Here is a 14397-nt window from a genome sequence, read left to right as displayed (position 1 = left end):
CCTTTACTTAAGTGTCCAATTCAAATAAACATATTAGTGGTTTCATGTATGTTAACCTGTACCCTTATGGGAAATGACTTTACCAAACAGAGTACGGTACTTATATCCCATTCTCTTTGCCTTTAGTCTCATACCCTCCACTCATATCCACAGGTACATACATAGGTCAGCATGTTCCCCCACGTTCCCTCAATGAGGCTATTTCATACATTTGTGACAGAGTTAGAGTCTTTTATCACAGTCTGCATTTCACCCGGAGATTGCCCTAACCTCCTAAATGGTCCTTAAAAATTTGTATATACCATATTTTGCTATATATAATGTGCACTCTGTGTGTAAATATTTTTTTTAATATTTTATTCGAGTTTTATTGTGTTGTGAATTACAGCATTTGAAGGGAAGGCTCTAATTCCATTCAAAATGGGAGATTGTAAAATATACCCATTAAACTGCTAAAAAATAAATTGAGTGGTAAGAAAATTACAGAAGTCCAATTTAGATTCTGAGTGTTGCCACCATGTGATCACAATCACACAGACTTCCCAGCTTATAGCTGGGGCTCCTAGAAGCTATTTCCTACTCTGATGCAAGGGCAAAAAAACCACAACATGAGATGGAATTAAGTCCTGAATTATTGGCTTCACCACATCCACCCTCTCCACCCCAAAATGGCACAAAAGAAACAGCTACCACACTGTGTAGACCTTTTAGTGTGAAAGAGGTGATAATGGACTGAGGTGGGAAACAGGTCATAAAAATCTGTCTAAAAATGTCCCTTCAGTTGAGTTGTACACACCATGAAGCAATGGGCCTCTCATCCATTGGGGTTAGGAAACCAAGGTTCAATTCTTCATGAAGAATTCTCAATTAGTTCAATTCTCATGAAGTCACAATTTCATTCATTTACTCACTCTGAATTTACAAAGTGCCTACACATTACCAACTCCCTTTCCAGTCATTTCTAGATAAAAAAAAAAAACTCTGGCATTTCAAGACTACACCTGAAAAAACCTTTTTGCAATTGAGTTTCTTCTGCACCTCTGAAAGGGTAATAGCTTCAAGCTGAATCTTCTTTAACCAGGAGGTCTAATGTGATATGGAGCAATACTTGCATCCCAGACATGTAACATTAAAAGATTACACTAAATTCTGAAGGTATCTATGCTTCAAAATGGTTTACAATTAAATAATTGTATTGTATTCCTTTATGCTTGAAATTCCTGACCTACACCAAGCTGAGGCTGCTGGCACTGACATTCTTGCCCTCCAGCAGAGCTGACAGCATCGATTTGATACTGTTGATATCTGTACCCTAAACCTATCAGGCTGCGGTGTTCACTTTAGCAAGAAGCAGTGTCCGGGTTAATCTGGTACTTGACTGCTATTCCAAAATGAGTGCTATTGTTCCTGCTATCCAGGAGAGATTGACAGTGGCCTCCACCTTCTTGTTCACCTTCTGGTAAAGGGAGTCACCAAACTCTGTCCCATCATTCACGTTAGTGTGAAGCTGGAATTCATTAGTCTTATAGCCGACTTCAAATTTGCTCTGGGTCACAAGGGACTTTGCAGTCTCAAAATTCATCTGGTAGCCAGCTAGCCTGCCCTCATAACCCAGCACCAGAGCGCCTGGTCGAGGGCCCAGTGATGGCAAAGTCTATGTCACAGCCCAGGTCGATGTGCTCCTGCTTGTACTCTGTCTTGATTTTGGCATTTTTTTCTGCCAGTGGTAGGTTGAGAAGGACGAATCAAAGGTTAGCTGCAGTCCATGTGCAAGATGATCTTCCACAGTAATCTCGGCACCCAGCATGTTGTCAGTATTGTAACTCTCTGTAAACGTCAGGCCATACTCAGTCCCCCTGTACTTGGCCCACCTACTGGGTCCACCTGTACTTGGTCCATCTGTACTCAGTCCACTTATACTTGGTCTGCTTGCTGGATCCACTTATACTTGGTCTGCTTGCTGGGTCCACTTGTACTTGGTCCACCTGCTGGATCCACTTGTACTTGGTCTGCTTGCTGGGTCCACTTGTACTTGGTCCACCTGCTGGATCCACTTGTACTTGGTCTGCTTGCTGGGTCCACTTGTTTGCTCCACCTGCTCGGTTCACCTGTACTTGGTCCACCTGTACTTGGTTTCCAGGCTGCCTGTCACTTTGGCGCTCTCAGTGTTGGCTGAGCCTGAGCTTGTAAATTTCATTCCATTCTCTTATTTGGTTTTCAAATCAAATTTTATTAAGCCAAATCCATAGCCCTTGATGAAGATGTCCCTGGCAGACTTAGCAGGATCAGCATACATGGGAGACACAGCCATCTTCTGCTTAGAGGCAGTGGTGGCAGGCTTGGCAGAGGATATGGCGGGGGCTGCAGTGTGGAGGAATTGAGAGGCTATTTGCTCAAATGTTTGAGGGAAAAATAAGGATGTGTATTAAACCCTACCTATATCTCAGGAGTGGGGGAGCCCAGAGGGCCTGCCGGAGTTACCATGTTGGAGTGGGCTGGAGTGGCCTGTGCCATGCTTCACCATTGGAGAGGAATGGGTGGTGACGGGGCTGGTGAGGCTGCTGTGACCCTGTGGGGTGAAGCCTGAGGCCAAAGGCTCTGTTGTGTGGGGGGACTGGGAGCCCCATAGGCCCCAGGAACTCTCCTGGCTGCCTGTGGGCCAAGTGGCCCTAGAAGTGCCCCCCCTGCCCACACACCCCTGCCTCCTCCAGCTCATACAAGAGGCCATCTCAGCTGCAATAGATGTGGTGGGGGGGAAAGGGTCCTAAGAAAGAGGACAGGGGGAGTCCTCTTGAAAAGACGACTTCTTTAACCTAGCATACTACTTTTAGGATTTATCCATATTTTTGCATTTATCAGTAGCTAATTTTTTATTATTTTTCAAGAGGGAGTGGCTTGATGTGATCTGCCCATGTACCAGGGGAGCATTAGCCCTCCCCAGATGGGTCTCTCCCACCCAGGGATGGGCCACTTTCTCCAGGGGTGTTCTCCTAAAAGTTTAGGCCCAAAACATGAATGTGCATTATATGTGGGAACACATTTTACACAAAAAATATTAATATTAAAATTCATTATTTGCGCTGTAAAATTCTATGAATTTTGACAAACATATAGTGCCATGTACCTACCATTATGGTGTCGTAAAGAAAATTTTCACCTCTGTAAGAATCTGTGTGCTTCACATATTCAAACCTCTTCCCTCCCCAAGTCCCAGTCCCTGATAATCACTGATATGTTTGCTTCCTTCCTAGTTTTACCTTTCCCAGAATGTCATAAAAATTGCATGTAATCTTGTCAGCCTGGCTTCTGCCACTCAGCAATATGCATTTAAGATTCAGCCATGTTTTTTCATGGCTTGATAGTTCATTCCTTTTCTCCTCTGAATAATATTTTATTGCATGGAGGTACCAGTTCACTCAACCACGTCACTTTAAAAAATGTATTTATCTTCTATACTACATACTTGTGAAATTTACTTCTTATAGTAGTTGCTTTGTAGATTCCTTAGTGTTTTTGATATAAATAACTATATCATCTATGAGAAAGAATAGTTTCACTTACAGTTTCAAGTCTTTATGTCTTTTATCTATTCATTTGTTTGTTGCTGGGTTGCATTGGCATACTGGAGAATCTCCAGTATGACACTGAATCATTAGTTGCAGGTAAACTACACATCGTTAGTTGCAGGTTTTGTTGGTCCCTTTATTGAGTGAAGAAGTTCCTTCTCCTCTTTATGTGCAGAGAGTATTAAGTGCTGAAATTTGAAAATGCTTTGTCTGTATCTATTGAAATAATATGATTTTTCTTTGTATAGGTTACTAACATGGTGAATTGCATTATTGATTTACAAATTTAAGCCAACTTTAAATTTCCAGAATAAACTACACTTGATCATGGTATGCAATCTATCTTACAAGATTCAATTTGGCAATTTTTTTTCTATTATAGAAACTCATGTTTATGGGGGTACGTTATATTTACTAAAATCTACTCCTTTAAGGCACATTTATAGAATAATAGCAAAGAGTTGTGTGACAATAACTACAATTAAGATATAGAATAACTCAATCCACCAAAAAAGTTCTCTGATGTTCCTTTAGACAATCTCCTTCATCCAAACCCAGATAACTGATAAGTGCTAATTTGATTTCTGTTTCTATAGATTTTCCTTATCCAATATATCTTAAAATTAGATAATATCTTCTTTAACCTAGCATACTACTTTTAGGATTTATCCATATTTTTGCATTTATCAGTAGTTAATTTTTTATTATTTTTCAATAACATAAAGGGAAGGAGGGAGTGGGTGGGAGGGTCAAGGGGTGTGGTACCCCTTTTGGGGGTGGGACACAAATATAAGAGGGTCCTTATATAACAAAAGCAACAATGTAACCTGGTTCTGTGTACCCTCAATGAATCCCAACAATAAAAATAAATAAACACATATTTAATACAATAAAAAGAATAATATCTCATTACATGGATGTACCATAATTTGCATATCTATTCACCTGCTGGTGGAAATTTGGGTGCTTCAGTTGTGAAGATTATGAATAATGTTGTGTATCAGTCCATTTTGTGTTGCTATGAAAGAATATCTAAGACTGGGTAGTTTATATGTAAAGAAAAGAGGTTTATTTAGCTCACATTTCTGCAGTCTGAGAAGTTCAAGGGTGTGGTCGTGCTCTGGCGAGGACTTTTGTCTGTGTCACAATCAGATACAGAAGGTCAAAGGGGAGCAAACACATGTGAAGAGAGAAAAACCTGAAGGGCATCCTGGCTTCATATATGGCAACCCACTCTCCAGAAAACTTAATCCATTCCCAGGATGACAGCACCAAGCCAGTCACGAGGGATCTGCCTCCATAACCTGAAACTTCCCACCAGGCCCCACCTCCCAGCATTATCACAGGGAATCAGATTTCAACGTAAGTTTTGATAGTGACAAATCCGTCTAAACCCTAGCATGTTACTATGAGCATTTTGTAGGCTTTTGTATGGACACATATATGTTTTAATGTCTCTTGGCAAAATACTTTGGAGTGGTATTGTTGGGACACTTAGTCTATCATTAACTTAATAAGAAATGTTATAAGAAAATGACAACTTTTCCAAAATAGATGTACCAGTTTGCATTCCTTTTAGCAATGTATGAGAGTTCCAGTTGACCCATATCTGGCTGATGTTTGAGATTGTCAGTTTAAAAACAAATTTATCAATTTGTTATTCTAGCAGATGGCCATATTTCATTTTAACTTTTTATTTTTTTATTTTTTTTGAGATACAGTCTCACTATGTTGCCTTGGGTAGAGTGCTGTGGCATCACAGCTCACAGCAATCTCAAACTCCTGGGCTTAAATGATTTTCTTTCCTCAGCCTCCCAAGTAGCTGGGACTACAGGCGCCTGCCACAACACCCAGCTATTTTTTTTGTTGTTGTTGTTGCCATTGTTGGAGTTGTCATTGTTTAGCAGGTCAGGCAGGGTTCAAACCCACCAGCCCCAGTGTATGTGGCCAGCGCCCTGGCCACTGAACTATGGACACTGAGCCTCATTTTAACTTTTTAATTTTTTTAACTTCTTTTTTTTTTTTTAGACATAGGGTCTTGCTGCGTTGCCTAGCCTGGAGTGCAGTGGCTCTATCATAGCTCTTTGCAGCCTTGAACTTATGGACTCAAGCAATCTACCCACCTCAGTCTCCCAAGTAGCTGAGCCTATAGACATGCACCTCCATATGTGGCTAGATTTTAAATTGTTAGGAGAGATGGGAACTTGTTATGTTGTCCAGGCTGGTCTCAAACACCTGGCCTCGAGAGATCCTCTTGCCTTGGCCTCCCAAAGTGTTGAGATTATAGGAGAGAGCCACCATGCTAGTATGGATTTTATTGTACTTTCCTAATGGCTTATGATGTTGATCATCTTTTCAGAGATCCGTTTACTCTCTAATTTGCTCACATGTTCTTTAGGATTTCTGTATCTGTGTTCATCAAAGATCCTGCTATCTGGTTTCCTTTTCTTATAATTTCTTTTTGAGCTTTTGGTACCAGGGTTATGCCTTATAAAATGAGTTGGGTTGAATTCTCTACTCTATTTTCTGAAAGAGTTTGTTTAATGTCAGCATTTTTTCTTTATTATTTTATAGAATTCACCAATGAAATAGTCTAGCCTTGAAGTTTTTCCTGTAAAGAAGTTTGACAATGAATTTAATTTTTAAAATTTAATTACAATAGGGTATACTCTGATTATACCTGATTCCGATAAAATATATTCATAGCAGGGTATATTTGTATTTTTAATATTTTCACATGTTGCAAATTTCAGTTTTATAAATTGTATTTTTCAAGGAATTTTTCCAGTTATCATATGTCAAGTTTTATTGGCATAAAATTGTTTATAATATTTCCTATTATCATTTTAATGTCTGTGGGATCTGTAATCACATGTCTTCTTTTATTCTTGATTTTGGGATTTAGTGTTTGTGTTTTTTCTTCCTTAATTAGTCTTGCCAGGGATTTATCAGTTTTATTACTATTTTCAAGAGTAAACTTTTTGTTTTGTTAAACTTCCCCTTGTCTGTTTTCCATTTCATTACACTGAGTTTTGCTCTTATGTTTACTCATTTTGGTATTAATATACTCTTCTCTTTGTAGCTTCTTAAAGTGGAAACATAAATCACTGATTTTTGCCCATATTTTGTTTCCTAATATAAACAATTAAAGTCATATTTTCTTTTAATGTTGCTTTAGCTGCATCCCACAAATTTTGATATGCTGTATTTTTTATCATTCATTTTGAAATGTGTTCTAGTTTCCCTGCAATTTCTACTTTGATCCATGTGTGATTTAAAAAGGCAGTGTTTGTTTCTAAAATATCTGGGGATTTTCTCGATATCTTATTGCTATTGAGTTCTAATTTAATTTTGTTGTGGTTAGAGGATATTCTGAATGATTCCAATCTTTTAAAATTGATTGAGACTTGGCTCAGCACCCATAGCACAGTGGTTACAGCACCAGCTATGTACACTGAGGCTGGCAGGTTTGAACACAACTGCAACAAAAAATAGCAGGATGCTGTGGTGGGAGCTTATAGTCCCAGTTATTGGGACACTGAGGCAAGGGAATCGCTGAAGCCCAGGAGTTTGAAGTTGCTGTGAGCTGTGACACCATGGCACTCTAGCAAGGGCGACATATTGAGACTCTGTCTCAAAAAAACGAGTAAAAAATAATAAAATAAATGAATAAAATAAAATTTGTTGAGACTTATTTTGGAGCTTAGGTTATAGTGTATTTTGGTGAGCGTTCCAAGTGCACTTGAAAATAATATATTTCTGCAGTGGTCTCCTCCGGTCTATGAATATCATTTAGGTCAAGGTGATTGGTAGTGTTTGGATAGTCTATATAATTACTTCCTCTATCAATTACTGTCTGCTCAGATACTTGTTTTTATCAATTACTGAGAGAGGGTGGTTGAGGCCTCCAAGGGTAATTGTGAAGCTTTTGCTTCATGTTTTGAACTTTTATTTTTAGGTTAATACACCAAATTGCCACATTTCCCTGATGAAATGACCCTTTTATCATAATGAAATGCTTCTCTACATTACTCCTTGTCGTCATCTTTGTTTGATATTAATATCGCCCCATTAGTTTTCTTGTATTTACAGTTTGCATGGTATGTTTTTTTCTGGACTTTTACTTTCGACATTATTTTATATTTCAAGCACGGGTCTTGTAGACCACAAGCAGTTAGGAGTTGCTTTTGTATCGATTCTGAAAATTTCTGCCTCTTTACAGGAGGCTTAGCCTATTTATTTCTAATGTAATTTTGATACGGTTGAGTTTAAGTCTATTATCTTTTTGTTTTCTGTTTATCTATCTCTCTTTATTTCTTTATTTGTTCTTTCATATTTCCTCTTGGGACAATCAGATATTTTCTAATATTTCATTTAATCCCTCTATTGCCTTTTTACTTTTTTTCCTAGGGATTAAAATATGCACTATTAATGGCATTCTATTTACAATTAAAATTATATCACTTCATATCAAAATACCTAGAAAAGTATTCCATTACATCTATGGGCTTGGTACTATTCTGTCATAGATCTTCCACCTGGCACATAGTAGGGATATAATACAGAGTGGACATAAAGTTTGTGTGCAACTGACCATGTTAAACTATTTTAAATCACACACAGACTTTATATCCACTCTGTGTTTATTGACGGCATGGCTCAGGGTAAAGGGAAATGTCACATTATAACTCTGACCACAGTTAACCTTGTGTTCCCAAGTTCAAGGTTTGTGGTATTTCTATGGTTTCACTGAGATCATCAACTAAATGCTTACTCCTTAATAGCAGGTACAGTTATGGCAGAGGAGAGAGAACAGTAAACACAGAGTCAGGACTCTGTTGTAAGTTATAGGAATGCCGGTCACACTGGGTTAAGCTACAAAGGAAAAGGGCAGCTTTCAGAAGCGAGAAGTTTAGGAATCAAACAGTGTTACTGAGCCTCCTATATCTTCCTCTCTCTTCTCTTCCACCTCTGTCCATCACTGCTTCTCTTTGTGTGTTGGCTTCCTTTCTCTCCAGAGGTATTTCCTGAAAACCACAGGCCTCTATTTTCTTAGCTAAGCAAAACCATAGGATTCTGATTGGCTCAGCCTGGGTCATGTGATCTTCTTCCCTGAGCTAATCATCATTTACGAAGCAATGTCGTGCTGTGATTGACAAAAACTGAGTCATGGGCTTTCTTGCTGGTTGGGTAAATAATAACTGAACTTCCCGACAGGATCTCATGGAGGCAGTGGGAAATTCCTCAAATGAGACTGAAGAAAGTAAAGGGAAAATTATGTTGGGCAGAGAACAACTGGCCACTCCAGCTCACCGCAATCTCTTTGGAAGTCCTGGCTCCACTATCTTTCCTATGTCTCTAGCCATATCACTTCCCATCTTTAGCATCACTTATTTCTCTGGATGATGATCACTGAGACTTCTTCTGTCTCTAACACTGGAAGCTATATAAATGTCCCTCCACAGTGGAGTGAATAAACTTAAGAAATATTCACATAATGCAAGTAGAACAGAGTAATGAAATTGAGTTAACTAAAGTTCCATATTTCAACATGGATAAATCTCAAAAACAAAAGTTGACCAAAATCAGAAATTGAAAAGGGCTATGTAGAGTATTATACCACTTAAATAAAATTTTAGAATACCAAATAAAAACATAAAGGCATAATTAACATGAAGTTTGAATTGTTTTGAAGGGGACAGGAGAAGTGTACCCGGGGGCTTCATCTCTACCTGTAGTGTTTTGCTTCTTAAAAAATATTTAAAAAATATTGCCTAATGTTATGATTTGATAAAGGTGTATGTCAGAGGGGAGGATACTTGATACTTTGCACACTCAACTTCTCTGTATGCTTAAAATGTTACAACATAACAACAATAGCTATACTATTTATCACATTCCAGGCACTCACCTAACAACTTCTCACGAGTTAACTCATTTTATCTGTATCAGTTATCTATTGGAGGGCTCACTTCCTCACTATATGGACCCATCTTTAGGGTTGCTCGAGTATCTTCAAACATGGCAGTTGACTGAGCTATCAAAGGGAAAGAAAGGAGGACAAAGTCACACAGTGTCACTTCTGTTATATTCTATTTGTCAGAAGTGAGTGGGTATAGCCCACATGCAAGGAGAACAGAATTAAACTTCCGTGTTTTGAGGGAAAGCATATCAATGAATTTGTGGACATAGTTTTAAATTATCATCTTATGTACTTTATTTTATTTCTTAAAACTTTACTTTTTAGAGTAGTTTTAGGTTCATAGCAAAATGTAGAGGAAGGTACAGAGATTTTCCATATACCCACTGTCCCCACACACCCACAGCCTCCCCCATGATCAATGATCCCCCAAAGTGGTACATTTGTTACAACTGACACACCATTATGAGTGTAGTGGGTTCACTGCTGGTGTGATAAAGTCAGTGGGTGTGGACAAACATATAAGGACTTGTATTCATTATAGTATCACAGAAAAGATTTTTACTACTCTAAAAATGCTGTATTCCACCTGTTCCTCTCTCCATACCTCAGCCCCTGGCAACCACCAACCTTTCCACGGACTCCATAGTTTTACCTTTCCAGAGTGTCAGGTGGTTGGGATCATACACTATCTAGCCTTTTCAGATCGACTTCTTTCACTTAGGAAGACTCATGTAAGTTTCCCACAGTGTGCATTTCCAGGTTGCATTATCTGTAATTTGTAGGTCAGGAAACAAAGACACAGGTAACTTGCTCCTATTATGAGGTAAGTTCTAGCAGAGCCTGGATTCAACCCCAGGCAATCTGGTTCTGGCACCTGTGCTCTTAACCCTTTTTTTTTTTTTTTTTTGGCCGGGGCTGGGTTTGAATCTGCCACCTCCGGTATATGGGGCCAGCACCCTACTCCTTGAGCCACAGGCGCCACCCAGTGTGCTCTTAACCCTTAACCACTATTACATGTCTCTCTAATAAATCATAAATCGAACCCGTAACCAGAAAACTACATAGCTAGGTACTGTGACGCATAAGAAAAGCATACAGAGCCATAGGATTTAAGTTGAAGAAGGCCTCTCTTCCGAGTGAAGGGCTGAGGCAAGGTTCAGTTGAGGAGAAACCATTTGGTCCAGGCTCAGTAATAGGTGGAGACTGACAAGAGGCCTGGATGAGGGTCAAAAGCAATATCCAAGCAGAGAGAATGGCATAAGCACAGAACCCACGGAACCCCGGTTACTCCATAGGCAGTTAGGGGCGCCTCTCTAGAACTGTGGGATGTAGCGTAGCAGGAGAGGGGCTTGGCCAGTCCAAAGCTGAAGGAAACCCAGAAAGATTTCAGGGGAGAAAGAGACACCCCAGAGCTGGGCTTTAGGAGGGGTAGAGGTGGCTAATGGATTAGCAACCTCACTTCTTTTAAAAATAAAAGGGACTGGTAGAGGTGGCTAATGCATGTAGGTTTCACAAAGCGTGAACAAAGGGCAAACTTCAGAGGAAGGAGCCTGAGAATGAGGAACCAGCCATGAAATTGTCCAGCAGAAGAGGGAATGAAGGTCGTGGGTCGGGGGTGGCTGACAGGTGGACGGCAGGGCTGGTGGACAGCAAACAGTGCAGGAGCCCTGAGCTGAGTGCTTTCGTATTCACTCTTGTGTGTATTCCTCACTATAGGGCAAGTGTCCTCAAACTACGGCCCGCGGGCCACATGTAGTACGCCGAGGACATTTATCCAGCCTGCCAAGTGTTTTCACCGCCGCTGCCTGTCCTGCTTAGCAGCCAACTCGACCTGGGGCCCACAGTCCGGCCCTCTAACGGTCTGAGGGACAGTGAACTGGCCCCCTGCTTAATAAGTTTGAGGACCCCTGCATAGAGGAAGTATCATGATGCCCCTTTTCCTGATGTAGAAACTGTGTCCCTACCATCTGCTCTCTGGGTCCTGGTTCCTGAGGGTGGATCCTTCTGTTTTGGAAGGACAAAAATCAATAACGTACAGGTTCTGTCATCTCTTTGCGACTTACATGGTTTTTGAGAACTTCCCTGCAATGACCTAAAAAAATTTTTCTTGCTGCTAAATATAGACCAGTGAAATTACTCATTATTAGATAGTTCTTGCCTTTAAAATAAAACCTACAGATAGATTCCTGGAATGGTGGAATAGAGAAGAAAATAGCTTCACTTCTTTTAAAAATAAACGGGATTGGTAGAGGTGGCTTCACAAAGAGCGTTAACCCCTGGTAGAACTGTGGAGACAGGCAGTTTGCCTTGGGAATGAATGCTGGGCCTGTCTGCCCAACGACTCCCGGAGGTGGTGCTTCTGGAGGTTTCTCCTGACAGTCATTATCATGACCTGCTTTTAGGGAGGACCAGCTAGAGGCCAACCCTTGTGTGGGGCTGGGTAGGACAGGGTCCTGCCCTCAAGCTACCCACAGCCTCGTGAAAAGATAAAACTTTCATAACTTAAGCTCTCGAAGTTAAGGTTCTGCCAATTTGCCTGTCATCACCTCACAGGAAACAGCTGCACAGACTTTAGTGAAATCTGCATGGTATGTTTGGGATTAAAAATTAGGCTCTATGGGAGCGATTTTCAACTAGTGTGCCGTGAGAGGATCTTGGGGTGGTGCAAAAGATTTTAAAGATCATTAATTAAATTATTTTCGAAAGAAGTTCAAAGCATAGTAACGATATCCTTTTTTTTTTTTAACTCCTTTTAAAAAATCAACCTAATTTAAATGTGCTGTGGAAGTTTAACTATAGGTTCAAGTGTGCCCTAAGATAAAAAAGGTTGAAAAACACTGCTCTTCCCAGACGTGAACTTTGGAGGATCCTAGGAGCACAGTTCAGATAGAGGGGCAGTTGTCCTCCAGAGTCGCAGGAGCTGAGTAGAACCGGGCCATGAGACCGCCGCCTGGGAGAAGCAGGGGACAGCAGCATTGTTCGGAATGGCTCATGGTTTTTGAGCGCTTGCTATGTATGAAGATGAAGTGGACAGATGCTGAATTCAGAGGTTTTACACAGGATCCTCAAGAGGAAAGACCCTGAGGGGGATGCTCACGGCAGCAGTCCCGCTGTTTTCGCCCAGGAGAGCGCATGGAGCGCTCCAGGCTGGGTGGTGGCAGCAACTTGATTTTGCTGTTTAGTAACTCTCCCCAGCAATGCCACAGACGCCCGTGGCCGCTTCTCTTGCTGCCATTTAATAGTAACTCCCACTTGCCGTGGGCTTGCTACCTGCCCGGAAGGAGCTATGTGCTTTGACATTGGTTATCTCATTTATCCTCAGGATGACCCACAACGTAGGTTGTAAGGATGCCTATGTCACGGAGAAGGAAACTGAGGCTGAGTAACTAACCACTGCCTTGTGCTAAGCTGCCATGATGAGGATAAAATCTTTTCAGAGTAGACGTGTGGGATGACGAAAGATTTCTGTGTGATTTATGCATTTGCAAGAGCTTGATTAATGAGGAATAAAGTTCACATATACTTACTTATTCAATGAATGAATCACATTTGCTGAAAATATTAGAATGATATCAAATTAGTGCAGTCCTCAGAAAGTCTGGGGGATGCAGGGACTAACCCCTGCCAGCGGTGCGTCTGGCTTTGCTGCCTGGTTCCTGTCTGTGCCCCCTCAGCGCTGCCCAGACTTCTGTGATTTCCCCAATTCCAGCCTCCTCCCCATGCCACTCCTAAAATCCAGATCTGCTCCCACCCCCTTCTGTTAAGAAAGCTTTAAAGGCTCATTATCTTTGGAATTGAACCCAAGCTCCTTAACACAACTTCCAGGCCTCTTACTAGTCTGGTTACAGCCTCCATAATTAGTCTCCATTCACTCTCGTACCAAGAATTATCTTAAAAACTGAAAAACAATTTAATAACACATTTAAACATAGACTAGTTTTATTTAAATAAAATCATATTTTAAAATGCTTTTAGAGTTGTGGTGTGCCTCGTAGTTCAGAAAGTAGAATAGTACCCCCTTCTCTGTAGCTTCCCTTTCTGAGGTTTTGGTTACTCATTGTCAACCTTGGCTTGAAAATAGGTAAGTACAGCACAATATTTTGAGAAAGACAGAGTGGGAGCCCACAGTCACAAACCTCTATTACAGTATATTGTCACAATTGTCTGTTTGATTAGTAGTATTGCCACTAATTTCCTACTGTGCCTGATTTATAAACTTTATCATAGTTAGGCATGAATAGGAAAAAAAGCCTAGTATATGTATAAGGCTTGGTACTAAGTGTGGTTCCCGGCATCCATGGGGGATCTTAAATGTATCCCCCCTAGAAAAGGGGGGACTATAGTACGTTCATATACGTATGTCATTTGATATTCATAAGAACCACACAAAGCAGCAAGTGATCACTCCTAGACATTTTAAAATACACTTTTAATTTTAGAACAGGTTTAGATGTACAGAAATGTTTAAAGACAGTACAGATTCCCAACACCCCCAACACATTATTGACATTTTACATTAGAAGGGCACATTGTGACACATTAAGAATAATATAGTAGTAGGAGCTGAAGTCCGTACTCTATCATGTATTTCCTTAGTTTTTACCTAGAGCCCGTTTTTTGTTCCAGGATCCCATCTGGGAAACCAAAGTACATTTACTTGTCATGCCTTGTTGGATTTCTCTTGGCCGTGACAGTTTTTTTGACTTTTCTTATTTTTTGTGACCTTGAGAGTTTTCAGGAGTCTGACCAGGTAATGGGAGGATTCCCCCAGTCAGGATTTTCCCCAATGTTTTTCTTGTGATTTTACTGGGGTTATACATTTGGGGGAGAAAGACCCCAGAAAAGTTCCTTTCTCATCCAATGATGCCACGGACCCGTGCTGTCTGGGTGCCTCTCGGTGTTGATGCC

At 40.5% G+C, this 14397-nt stretch overlaps 1 pseudogene; it reads right to left on the bottom strand.

Annotated features, from left to right (window-relative positions):
* Positions 1 to 1205: 1205 nt before the first annotated feature.
* On the bottom strand, positions 1206 to 2311 carry LOC100964925 (annotated as a pseudogene).
* Between the last annotated feature and the right edge of the window lie 12086 nt (positions 2312 to 14397).

The sequence above is a fragment of the Otolemur garnettii genome, unplaced genomic scaffold (genome assembly GCF_000181295.1).
Source record: "Otolemur garnettii isolate 467f Iridium unplaced genomic scaffold, OtoGar3 scaffold00003, whole genome shotgun sequence".
NCBI classification, from domain to species: Eukaryota; Metazoa; Chordata; class Mammalia; order Primates; family Galagidae; genus Otolemur; species Otolemur garnettii.
This window is presented reverse-complemented; position numbering and strand designations above follow the sequence as displayed.